The sequence below is a fragment of the Malaclemys terrapin genome, chromosome 6 (genome assembly GCF_027887155.1).
Source record: "Malaclemys terrapin pileata isolate rMalTer1 chromosome 6, rMalTer1.hap1, whole genome shotgun sequence".
Taxonomy (NCBI): domain Eukaryota; kingdom Metazoa; phylum Chordata; order Testudines; family Emydidae; genus Malaclemys; species Malaclemys terrapin.
In genome coordinates this window covers 41,452,348-41,464,111 of record NC_071510.1, presented here as the reverse complement: position 1 = coordinate 41,464,111, position 11,764 = coordinate 41,452,348, and positions in this window count along the sequence as shown.

Genomic DNA, 11,764 nt, shown 5'->3' with positions numbered 1-11,764 from the left:
TTTCCTCTGAAGTATCTGGCACTGGCTAGTATCAGAAGACTGAATACTGGGCTAGATGGATCATTGGTCTGACAAAGTATGGCTTTTCTTATGTTCTTACAAATGTCTTACAACTAGGAAGGGACATAAAGGGCAATAAGATGATGTTCTTTAAATATAGTAGGAGCAGGGCTGTCCTTACCCATATGCAAAGTACACAGCTGCGTAGGGCACCAAATTTCCTGGTGCCCTACGAAGCTGCATGCTGCTTCAGCCCCTGTTCCGCCTCTTCCCCATGGCCCCTGCCCCTACTCCACCTCTTTCTACCCCTGCTGTGCCCCAGCCCCGCCTCCACTCCACTCCTTCCCCAAAGCCCCCGCTCTGCCCCGCCCCGCTTCTTCCCACCCCTGCTCTGCCCCACCCCCACCCCCACTCCCACTCCACCTCTTCCCCTGAGGACTGCAGCAGGAGTTGGGCGCCCTGCACTCACTGGGTGGCAGTAAGTGGAGTGACCCGGCCCTAGCCCGCTCTGCACCTCCAGCTCCCAGCTGCGCTGCCGGTGAGTGCTGGGGAGCAGTTCCCCCCTCTCTCCCAAGCCCCAAGGATGGGAGCCAGGGGAGCAGAGTGGAGCAGGCTGGGGCCGGGTCACTCCATTTCCCGCCACCCCATGAATGTGGGGTCGAGCCCGCCCTGCACTCACCAGGCGGCAGGAAGTGGAGCAACCCGGCCACAACCAGCTCCACTCCACTCCGCTCCACTGGTGAGTACTGGGGGGGGGGTTCCCCCCTCCCCCAAGCCTGCTCCTCTCACCCCGCCCCCACGGAGGCCTGTTTTCTAGGGTTACCATACGTCCAGTTTTTCCCGGACATGTCCGGCTTTTCGGCAATCAAACCCCCGTCCGGGGGGAATTGCCAAAAAGCCAAACATGTCCGGGAAAATGCCGGCCGGGCACTTCCCCTCCCGCGGCGGCTCTGCTCCTCCCCTGACTCTTCGGCTCTGTTTAAGAGCCGAGCGCTACGGGCTTCGGGCAGCCCCCATGCCTCCGGACCCTGCGCCGCCGGAGCCCTGGAGGGGAAGTGCCCGGCCGGGGGCGCAGGGTCCGGAGGCAAGGGGGCTGCCCGAAGCCCGAGCGCTACCAGCTTCACGGTTTGCCGGGCAGCCTCCAGACCCTGTGCCCCCGGCTGGGCGCTTTCCCTCCCGGGCTCCAGCTGCGCTGGGGAAGCGCCGGCCGGGGGCGCAGGGTCTGGGGGCTGTCCGGCAAACCGTGAAGCCGGTAGCGCTCTGGCAGCCCTTTTCGCGTGGCTGGGAGTGGGAGGGAGGAGGGGGCGGAGTTAGGGCGGGGTTGGGGCTGGGAAGGGGCGGGGTTGGGGTGGGGCTGGGGTTGGGAAATGGGCAGGGCCAGGGCCCCGTGGAGGGTCCTCTTTTTTTTATTTGTTAAATATGGTAACCCTACTGTTGTCACACACACCCCTCCCTGCAGGGGGGCTACATAGGGCACCAAAATGGCTAGGGAGAGCCCTGAGTAGGTGCAAGAGAAAGACAAAGGAAAGTCCACTAACTAGTGGGGAAGGATATCTAATACCAGACAACACCAAGAAGGCCGATGTGTTTAATGCCTATTTTTCTTCAGTCTTCGCTATTAAAATTAATTGTGACTGAATGCTTAACAGCAAGAGGAAAGGAACACAAGTAGAATAAGGAAAGAACTGGTTAAATAATATGTAGAGTATCTGTGTCAATCCCAGGATATTAGAGAGACAAGGTGGGTGAGGTAATATCTTTTATCTTTAATCAATAAAAGATATAACCTCACCCACCTTATCTCTCAGGATAAATAACATGTAGATAAGTTAGATGAATTCTAGTTGGCAGGGCCTGATGAAATTCAGCCTAGGATACTTGAAGAACAAGCTGAAGTAATCTCGAAACCATTAGCAATTATCTCTGAGAACTCATGGAAGATGGGTGAGGTCCCAGAGGACTGGAGAAGGGTAAATATTGTATCATTTAAAGGCAGCCTATCTTTTAAAAGGCAGACAAAGAGGGCCTGGGGAATTATAGACCAATCAGCCTAACTTTGCTTCCTGGAAAGATACTGGAATAAATTATAAAACTATCAATTTGTAAGCACATAGAAGATAGCAGGGTGATAAGTAGGGTTGCAGATTTATCACAGCATTTTTAAATAAAACATCATGGAACAGTTGCAGTAAATTTAATGAAAGTCACAGGTTTCATGGTTTTTGATAAAAATGCTATGACAAATGAAATTCAACTATACCTCATTAAAATCATAGGCCAGTATCATCATCATCCTCTGCTGCTGACTTGTCCTTGCCCTGCCAAGGAGGCATGGACCACGGGGCCTGGCACCCAACCCTAATTCCAGCCTGATGACAAGGAGAGGCCATGGGTGTGGGGTGCAAGCCCACTCCACACTCACATCATAGCAGAAGCTCCTGTGTCCCCAGGGATTGCCCCAGCTCTCCCACTCCAGGCATTACAACTTGGCACACCAAGTTGCGGTGCTGCTCAGGACGGCTGGGCCAAAAATGAGTGAATGTTACTGTGACCCCATGCGCAGGCTTGAAATTAGATAAAGAGTTCCTCTGATGGTTAGAAATAAGTTCTGGAACAGTCGTCCAAGGAGAGTAGTGGGGGCAAAAAATCTAACTTGTTTTAAGACTGAGCTTGATATGTTTATGGAGGGGATATTATGATGAGGTTGCCTACAATGGCATATGGCCCATCTGCGACTGCTATTAGCAAATATCTTCAGTGACTAAAGATGGGACACTAGATGGGGAGGGCTCTGAGTTACTACGGAGAAGTATTTCCCAGGTGTCTGGCTGCTGGGTCTTGACCGCATGTTCAAGGTCTAACTGATCACCATATTTGGGTTGGGAAGGAATTTTCCCTCAGGTCAGATTGGCAGAGACCCTGAGAGTTTTTTTGCCTTCTTCTGCAGTATGTGGTGCAGGTCACTTGCTGGTTTGAACTAGAGTAAATGAATCTATGTAACTTGAAGTCTTTAAATCAAGATCATTGCCTGTTAGGTTCACTTCCTCTGGGGCACCTGGCATTGGCCACTGTCGGTAGACAGGATACTGGGCTAGATGGACCTTTGGTCTGACCCGGTACGGCCGTTCTTATGTTCTTATGTTCAGAGGTTATGGGCCTATTGCAGGAGTGGGTGGATGAAGTTCTGTGGCCTGTGATGTGCAGGAGGTCAGACTAGATGATGGTCCCTTCTGGCCTTAAAGTCTGAGAGTCTATGCAGGGCCGGCTCTGGCTTTTTTGCCGCCCCGGCAAAAAAGCTGCCGGCCGCCCCTCTCCCCCCTCCCCCCCCCCGCGTGCCTCCAGGTGCCGCCCCAAGCACAAGCTTGGTGGGCTGGTGCCTGGAGCCGGCCCTGAGTCTATGTGATTAATCATGATTTTAGTAAAGCTTTTGTTACTGTCCCAAACTAGGGAAATGTGGTTAAGATGGAATTATTATGAGGTAGGTACTCAACTGGTTAAAAAAACCATACCCAAAGAGTAATTATCAATGGTTCACTGTCAGACTGGAAGGACATATCTAGAGGAATTGCAGTGGGATCCATTACTATTCAAGATTTTCATTTATTTCATGAGTATGCTTATAAAATTTGCTTATGACACTAAACTGGGAGGGGTTAGAGAATTGCTTTGAACTTTGTGACAGGTTGCCCCCTCTTAAGATGCTATCTGATGTGCTGAGATACCACTGAGCGTGCCTGTTCTGCCAGCTTGGGCCCCCTTTAAACTGTCTTGCTGAGCCAGGATCTTAAACCTCCGCTAGCACACACACAGGCAGTGCCACATCCCACTGCAGAAAGACACAGACACTGAGATCAGCTCTGAGAAGACTCAGTTTAATTATTACATAGTCCATATTCCTAACTTTCGATACAGAAATGATACATGCATACAAATTGGATAATCACATTAAGTAAATCATAACCTTTCCAATGATATCTTACATGAGCCATCTTGCATAAAGTATATCTCAGTTATGTCATATCCAAATCATAAGGATACTTTCATAAAGAATCTGGAGTGTAACATCATAAACTCAACAAGCTGAAATTCAATAAAGAAAAGTGAAAAGTACTTCACTTAGGATGGAAAAATCAAATGCACAGCTACAAAATGGGGAATAACTGGCTAGGTGATAGTATTGCAGAAAAGCATCTAGAGATTATAATGGATCACAGATTGTATATGAGCCAACAGTGTTAATCAGTTGCAAAAAAGGATATTATCCTTCGGTGGCGTATTAACAGAAGTGTCATATATAAGGCCATATCTACACTATCATTTATGTCGGCAAAGCTTATGTCACTCAGGGGTGTGAAAAAACCACACCCTTGAGCAACATAAATTTTGTTGGTATAAGTGGTAGTGTGCACAGTGCTATGTCGTCAGGAGAGCTTCTCCTGACGACATAGCTACCACCACTCATTGGGGATGGCTTAATTGTGTCGATGGAAGAGCTCTCTCCCATCAGCATTGAGTGGCTACATGAGCAATGTTATGGCAGTAAGCTCACTAGTGTAGACATGGCCTAAGACATGGGAGGTGATTGTCCCGCTCTAGTTGGCACTGGTGAGGCCTCAACTGGACTATTGTGTCCATTTTTGGGCACCACACTTTCAGAAAGATATGGACAAATTGGAGAAAGTCCAGAGAAGAGCAATAACAATGATAAAGGGTTTACAAAACCTGACCTATGATAAAGGTTAAAAAACTGGATATGTTTTGTTGTATAATCCCTGTTGTTGGAAGTTTTTAAGGACAGGTTAGACGAACACCTGCCAGGGATAGTTTTGGTATACTTTGTCATGCCACAGTGCAGAGAAATGGACTAGATGATCTATTGAGGACCTCTCCAGTCCTACATTTCTATTATTCTGTGATTCCACCAAATACACCAGCACTACTTTACAGATCAAAATGAAGATGCAATCACTGAAGGATAAGTGGTGAAAGATACTCGTATATTGTGAAGGTAAGTGGAGGACCCAGATCCCAAGGCATATCCTAATTTAGAGCCCTGCGTGGATACAAAATTAGTATCTGATCTGCGATCTGCAAAAATGGTTCATGGATATCCGCATTTGAGAATACAGATATCCACAGATATAAAGTGGATACCCACAGAATTGCAGGGCTCTAGATATAAAATTTTCATCCACATCCATCCGCAACCTGCAAAAATCGTCTGTGGATATAAAGCAGATATCCACAGATTTGCAGGACTTTATCCATATGGTGTAAAGCTTCCACATCCAGCTATATTCAGAGGGGAGCCCAATGCAAAAAAGTAAACAAACCACTAAAGGAATTGGAAAAATTTTCTGAGGTGAGTAAGGGGAGACCAGCCAGAGAGAGTCCTGAGAAATGGAAACAAGGGGCTGGAGGAGCTAGTCAAACTACTTGTAAATCAAAGACCATGGGGTGGTATGAAAACATGAGCCCAATAGGCTGCAAAAGGAAGAAAGGTGCATTAAAATCATATTTGACTTGAATATGCATCCATGTCCTAATTGCTAAAAAGGGTCTTGTGATTTAATGTACTGTGGGGTAATTTCATGAAGGAGTTTCTTTCGTCGTCTTCTTTTTTTTTTTTTAATCTGGGGGGGGGGGGAAATTATATAATTTATATAATTATGCAGGGACAACTAGAAGGAGAAAATCTTAAAAAGGGACAAGTTGAAAAATCAAATATTTAAAAACAAATTCCAGACGGTATAACTAAAAAGAACATAGATTATTACAATGGAAAGCTTTTTATTTTTAAACTAATTTACTTTTCATGATTAATGTAGTTTGATTACTTTTTACCCTTCACTCAGCTCAAAAATGGATTAATCATTTTCACTTTTATAGGCAACAGTTTTCAGCATCACTTTCCAATTCTAATGCATTAGTACAGTCCTGCCACATTTGGATTGTAAGCTTTTGCTTGCACTGTAAACTCCCCGGGGTATGGACCGTCTTTTTATTGGGACTGTATAGGATCTAGTACAACGGGGCCACCAATTCCTTATTGGGGCCTCTAAGCACTATGGTAATACAAATAATGATTACCGGTAATAATACAACAGGGAATGTTCCAGTCCAAAACACAGTGTTTTTATTTATATTTTACTTAAATGTCAGGAAAATATTGTTTTAAAATTAGGATTTGGACTCCCCCAATGTTGAATATTTGGGGCAACACTACCTCACGTTCTTCCTTTAACAGTCTTTACAATTACCTTTGTACATGTAAAACCCAAATGTGTTTAAGCTAAATGAGCAGCTAGATTTGCACTGACGAGCTTTGCAGTCACAGAAAAGAGACAAGCTGAAAACTGATCCCCAGAGTTGTAGGTATTGTGTTTGTATGCTTCAGGAAGGTAAAATCAGTAATTACTTGCCTGAGTGCCCAGTTGTATATATAAATCCCAGATTTGCATAATTTAGGCATCTGCTTTGGAGAATTACGTGTACCCCAAATATCTAAAAATCTAAGTGGGTGGGTATCAATTTGGGGGTTTGACATGGTACAGACTGGAGGATGGCACAAGGAGCCTCCATGCTCCGTGCACCCTATGCAAGGGCAGCATAACTGGGGGAGTGCAGAGATGGCTCCTTTCATTCACTCCTAAATGTATACATCAGCCCATTGGGAGCAGGGTGGACATGAGGACCCATTCCTCCTCTCTCTGTTTTGGGTACACTAAGCGTGGAGATGGGGAGGAATAGGTTGCATCATAAAGGTTGTACTTCTCCAAACTCCTTATGGCACAAGCTGGCCCAATGTGAACAGCAGTTGGGGTTGGCTTCTGGGACTCTTTCTATGAGACTCAGACATATGGAAGGGGTATCTCCACACAAAAAGGGGCACTCAATGCTTGAAAGCTTTTTGGATACTTCTTATCACTCAATCCTGCCATTGTTGTGTGTGCAGAACAGGGACCAAATCCTGCAGAGTGCTGAACCCTAAGTTCCCATTGCTTTTAATGGGAGTTGCAGTTGGTGTGCAGTATTTTACAGGATTATGTCCCTAATGCGTTCAGTAGGGATTGTGGCTGAGGATTGATGGTAGAATCAGGATCAAATATATGTGCAATAGGAAACCACCAAGGATTTCCCTCTTGCATCAGATTCAGCACTGGTGCCAGCAGCTCTGATTCTAATCATTAAACCCAAAGGCAGAGTGATCTCGTCCTCCAGCTCCTCCTTCGATTGATAAGAGGTTTGTTTACTCAGTTTAATATCTTTAATTAGACTCCATTGTTACAGAACTGTTGCCGTGGATTGCATTACAAATTCTCCAAGATTGGTAAGTGAATACATTTTCTTCAAGTGCTTACTGCTCTCTGTGCTTTGTATTATATTCACATCTCCTGGGGCTCTGCACAAAAATAACTGTCACAAATGAAGCTGAAGAATATTGGCTTTTAATTGGGCTCGGCACTTTGTTTCCATGACCAGTTTTGACCAGCTGCCTTCTCCCCCCGCCCCCCCGTCTGCACCATCACAGTTCATTTATAGCTCACAGAAACAACTGCTTCCAGTAGTTTTGTATTAATAATAAATTGAAAGGTACATCCACATCTGATATGCCCTTCTATTCTTAAGGAATAGGATTATTATAAACTTTGAGCATCCCTTTGATTCCACCAGTTTTTGAGCATGGGCCCTTGAGATATACAACCAAGACTTATAGGAATGTAGTAGCATTTTTCTGAGACAAGTAGGAGTGCTTCTAGTTCTTCGATGAGCCCCAAAGGAGTCTAGAAAATATTTCTACTGTCTACCAAGCAAGCTCTACTTAAAAATAAAGTTTCCAGAATAACATTCTAGTCAGTGTATTAAAGAGGGAAATGTCTTTTTAGGTCAAGTAATAGACCAATGCAGTATTGTTACCAGCAATATATTTTTCAGCTTTTTTTCCCTAGTCCAAGTTCAGGGGATGAAGCTTCTACATTTCTTTTGGGAAACTATTCCACAGTCTGTCAACCCCTATAGACAGACTCCTAACTATTTTTGTTGTTCTTTGAATTCCATCCCAGCTAGTGAACATCTTTCTGGCAGTGGGCTGCCCAGAACTAAACACAGTACTCTAGATTTGTGCTTCCTATAGCTGTATACAAAGAGGGACACTGGTGTGTTTGGGAAGATTCTTGGCTTATGCATTCCCAAATCGCACAGGCTTTTGCTGTTGTTGTTGTCATATCCCATTGCAAACTTGCACCTAATTCACTGTAGCCACCCTTAGATCTCTTTCAGCATTACTGCTTTCCAGCTGCTTCCCATTAAACACAGTATCTGTAGTCCAGATTATTTTTATCCTGATGAGTATTATTAGCTTTCATATTTCCAAACTGGATCTCATTTTACTTCCTGCCTGTATTTCTAATCTCTCTTGGTCCTTTGCATTATTTTCTCTATTCTCACTGATGCTCACAACATCTGCCAATTTAGCGTCAGCTGTGAACTCCCCTCCCTTTTGCAGTCCATTAATGCGAATGTTAAATGAGGTCTCCTGTTATCCTTGTTACATTTGACTGTATACCTCACCACAAGATGATACACTGACATTGATCATTATCCTGAGTTTACAGTCCTTCAGCCCATTTGCAATCCATTTGGCAGCACTCATTTCCAAGCCAATTTGAATTAATTAATGTGTGTCTGTGTGGAGATGCTTCATAATACTTAACACAAAATTATCAAAATCACAACAAGAGCTCCTAGGGTTGTTGAAAGTTCATTTTACGTGGGGAAAAAAGCAGGATGGGGTAGTTAATTATTTATAATAGCTCTTGAGATCTCAAGAGACTAACCCTTCACACCTGGTGAGGGAGGCTGAAATGAGAAGCTGGGGAACCTGGTAAACAATTTAGGTCCACATCAAAGGAGTGAATAGCATTTCACATTTGCGGGAAATATCAGTCTGATGTCTGCACTCTGAAAGGTTTGAGGTTGCATTCTGAGAAAGTATCTGCCTGTAAACTCCACTACATGCTGAAGATACAATTGTAATCAAAGAGGTCAGGAATCTCTTCTGAAGTTCAAAGAGATTTAACATACAATACAATAGTCATGCAATTATGTGCAATGTGTTTGATTAGAGCAGGAGTTCTCAACCTTTTACTTTCTGAGGTCCCCACCTCTTCCCCTGCCAACATGCTATAAAAACTCCACAGCCCACTTGTGCCACAACAACTGTTTTTCTGCATATAAAAGCCAGGGCCGGCATTACGGGGGTAGCAAGCAGGACAATTGCCACAGGAGGGCCCACAAAGCTAAGTTGCTTAGGCTTTGACTTCAGCCCTGGATGGTGGGGTTCACAGCCCCATGTGGTGGGGCTTTGGCTTTCTGCCCTGGACCCCAGCAAATCTAATGCTGGCCCTGCTTGGCGGACCCTCTGTAACCTGCTCGTGGTTTCCCAGGGTTCCCCAGACCCCAGCTGAGAACCACTGGACTTGGGAAAATGGTCTGATGTGTTACATGTTGGCAACTTAAGTAATGAACTATTATGGAAATTTAAGAACAATGGGTGGAATCTACAAAAGGACTTAGGTGTTGCAATGCTAAATGTCATAAGGATCTAGAAAATCACAGGAGCAACACTATGATCCACAAAGCTGGGTTAGGCAGGAGGAATGAAGGAGGGGGCAAACAGATTAGGGGAAGCAGAGAGTAGGAACAGTATAGAGGAGCTAGTGGGACAAGGGATGGAGGCAGCATGGCTGTAGCAGAAACTTAAGGGAGATGATGGAGGGGGAGAGAGTGTAGTGTGAAGGGATTTGGGGAGGGAGAGTTGACAGAGTCAGAAGGTTTTGTGGGAGGTAGAAAAGAGTGAGAGGAAAGAGGGGTTGGGATAGGGAAAAGAGATTAAGGGTGGTTATCAGGGAGAGGTAGGAGATTCTGGGCTACTGGTGGGCAGCGAGGAGAGTGAGGTAGTTTGGGGAGGGAAAAGATGCTGTGGGAGTTGGTGCAGGAAGAAGAGAGTGATGGGATTTGGAGGACACATGGGAAGGAAGGCAGTGAAAGGAGGACAGTGCGAGGGAAATTTAATGCATGTATTTATAATGACTGAGAAGAGAAGTTCTTGGAGACTACAAGCACCAGACAAATTCTGCCACTGGGGAAGTGCCTAGGGGAAACACAGAAGGGAATCTGTCCAGAGATGCCTGGGGAGCCTGAAGGGGGTCAAAGCCAAAGTAAGTCCCACCTACTCCTAAATTCAGATCAAAATGACTCCCCGCCTTGGTCTCCCCAAAAATGTCTTGGTGACTGTGCCAATGGAGCTTTTCTCCTACCATGGTTGGCAGAAAGATACTGACTATCAAACCATCAGACTTGGGGTCATAAGTCAAATCAAAAACCTTACTTCAATGCTAGGAAAAATTACATTTCAAATGACATACCAGGGCTTTGAACTTGCTCTAGTCTTGGAAGAGTTCAAGTCTGACTATTCACACATTCAGAGCCCCCGTCAATACTGTAAATACTCTGAATAATCTGACAATTTTTGGATTTCTATTATTAGGATTGTTTAAAGTCTGTTAGTATATTACATTCCATTGATATGATAATGAAACTTGATTTCTACAAACAATTGTTTACCTGTAGATGCTGCCTGCTGTGAAAATGCAATTGTTAATGGTGTCAAAATGGGGGGGGGGAGGAATAGGGGCTAAAGGAAAATACAATAGGTTTCCCTAAGAAAAACAACATAAGAAATTGTTCTGAAAGGAACTTTACTTCAGTTTGCCACAATCAAAGCTCTTCATCTGGAGTGAAACTCACCCTCTTGCAGAGAACCAGCATAAACCAACATACCACTTAAATTACACTTATGCCCTACTTTGAAGATTTAAATTGTGCTATACCTCTGCACAGAACTTTACTCTAAGGGCTTAACTGCACTTGAGTGATGTATAGGAATTGAAGCTGGTCTTCTGCACAGGGGTGAATTTCACCTACTGCTTTCTACGGATCACAGAAAGGAGTTTCCAAGAGCCTGGAGATTCCAATGCTAACCTTGTGTAAAGATCACCCATTTGGCTACACCTCTGCATTGCTGATGGGATTATTTCTGCAACAGGGTAAATAGAGGTTTTAACTCTTGCACATTTTGATTTTGTTTTAATTTCTAGGGACTTGGGTACCAAGACAACAAATGTCATTTCTAAACCTTGAAATAAAGAGAAAGTGTACACTTATCAGACTGCCTTTGGGAAGGCAAAAATGGATAACTGGGAGATTTAGCTTCTTTTGACACTTGCTCTCTAATAGCTGTAAAGTAGATTATACAAATTGGTGCCAAAATCTTTAGATAATAAGAAGGTATTAGTTTTCTGTCTGGTGCCTTTTGCTGACTCTGTTCTGTGTGACTCTGTGTGGCATTCCAGAGAGATTTCCCAGCCTCTCTTGACATGAAAAACTGGATCTGAGAAGATTAATGTAGACTGACTACAAAAACTATCATGACTTAACCCTCCCGAGACTTCAAATCCTTTTTAATAACAAATTATTGTTAATTTGGTTTAAAAAGGCCATCCAGCATTAATAGTTAATAATAGGGGAGCAAGAAATTAGGGCACTGATTCTGCAATTTGTTGCATGTGGATGGACTGTTGCATTTGTGCAGAGCCCTGTTGCTTTTGGTGGGGCTTAGTGGGGTGCAAGCAGTCTGTAAGCATGCAAAAAACTGCAGGATTGAGGCCTAGGTTTGGTTCATGGAGACTGAATTAATTGCTTT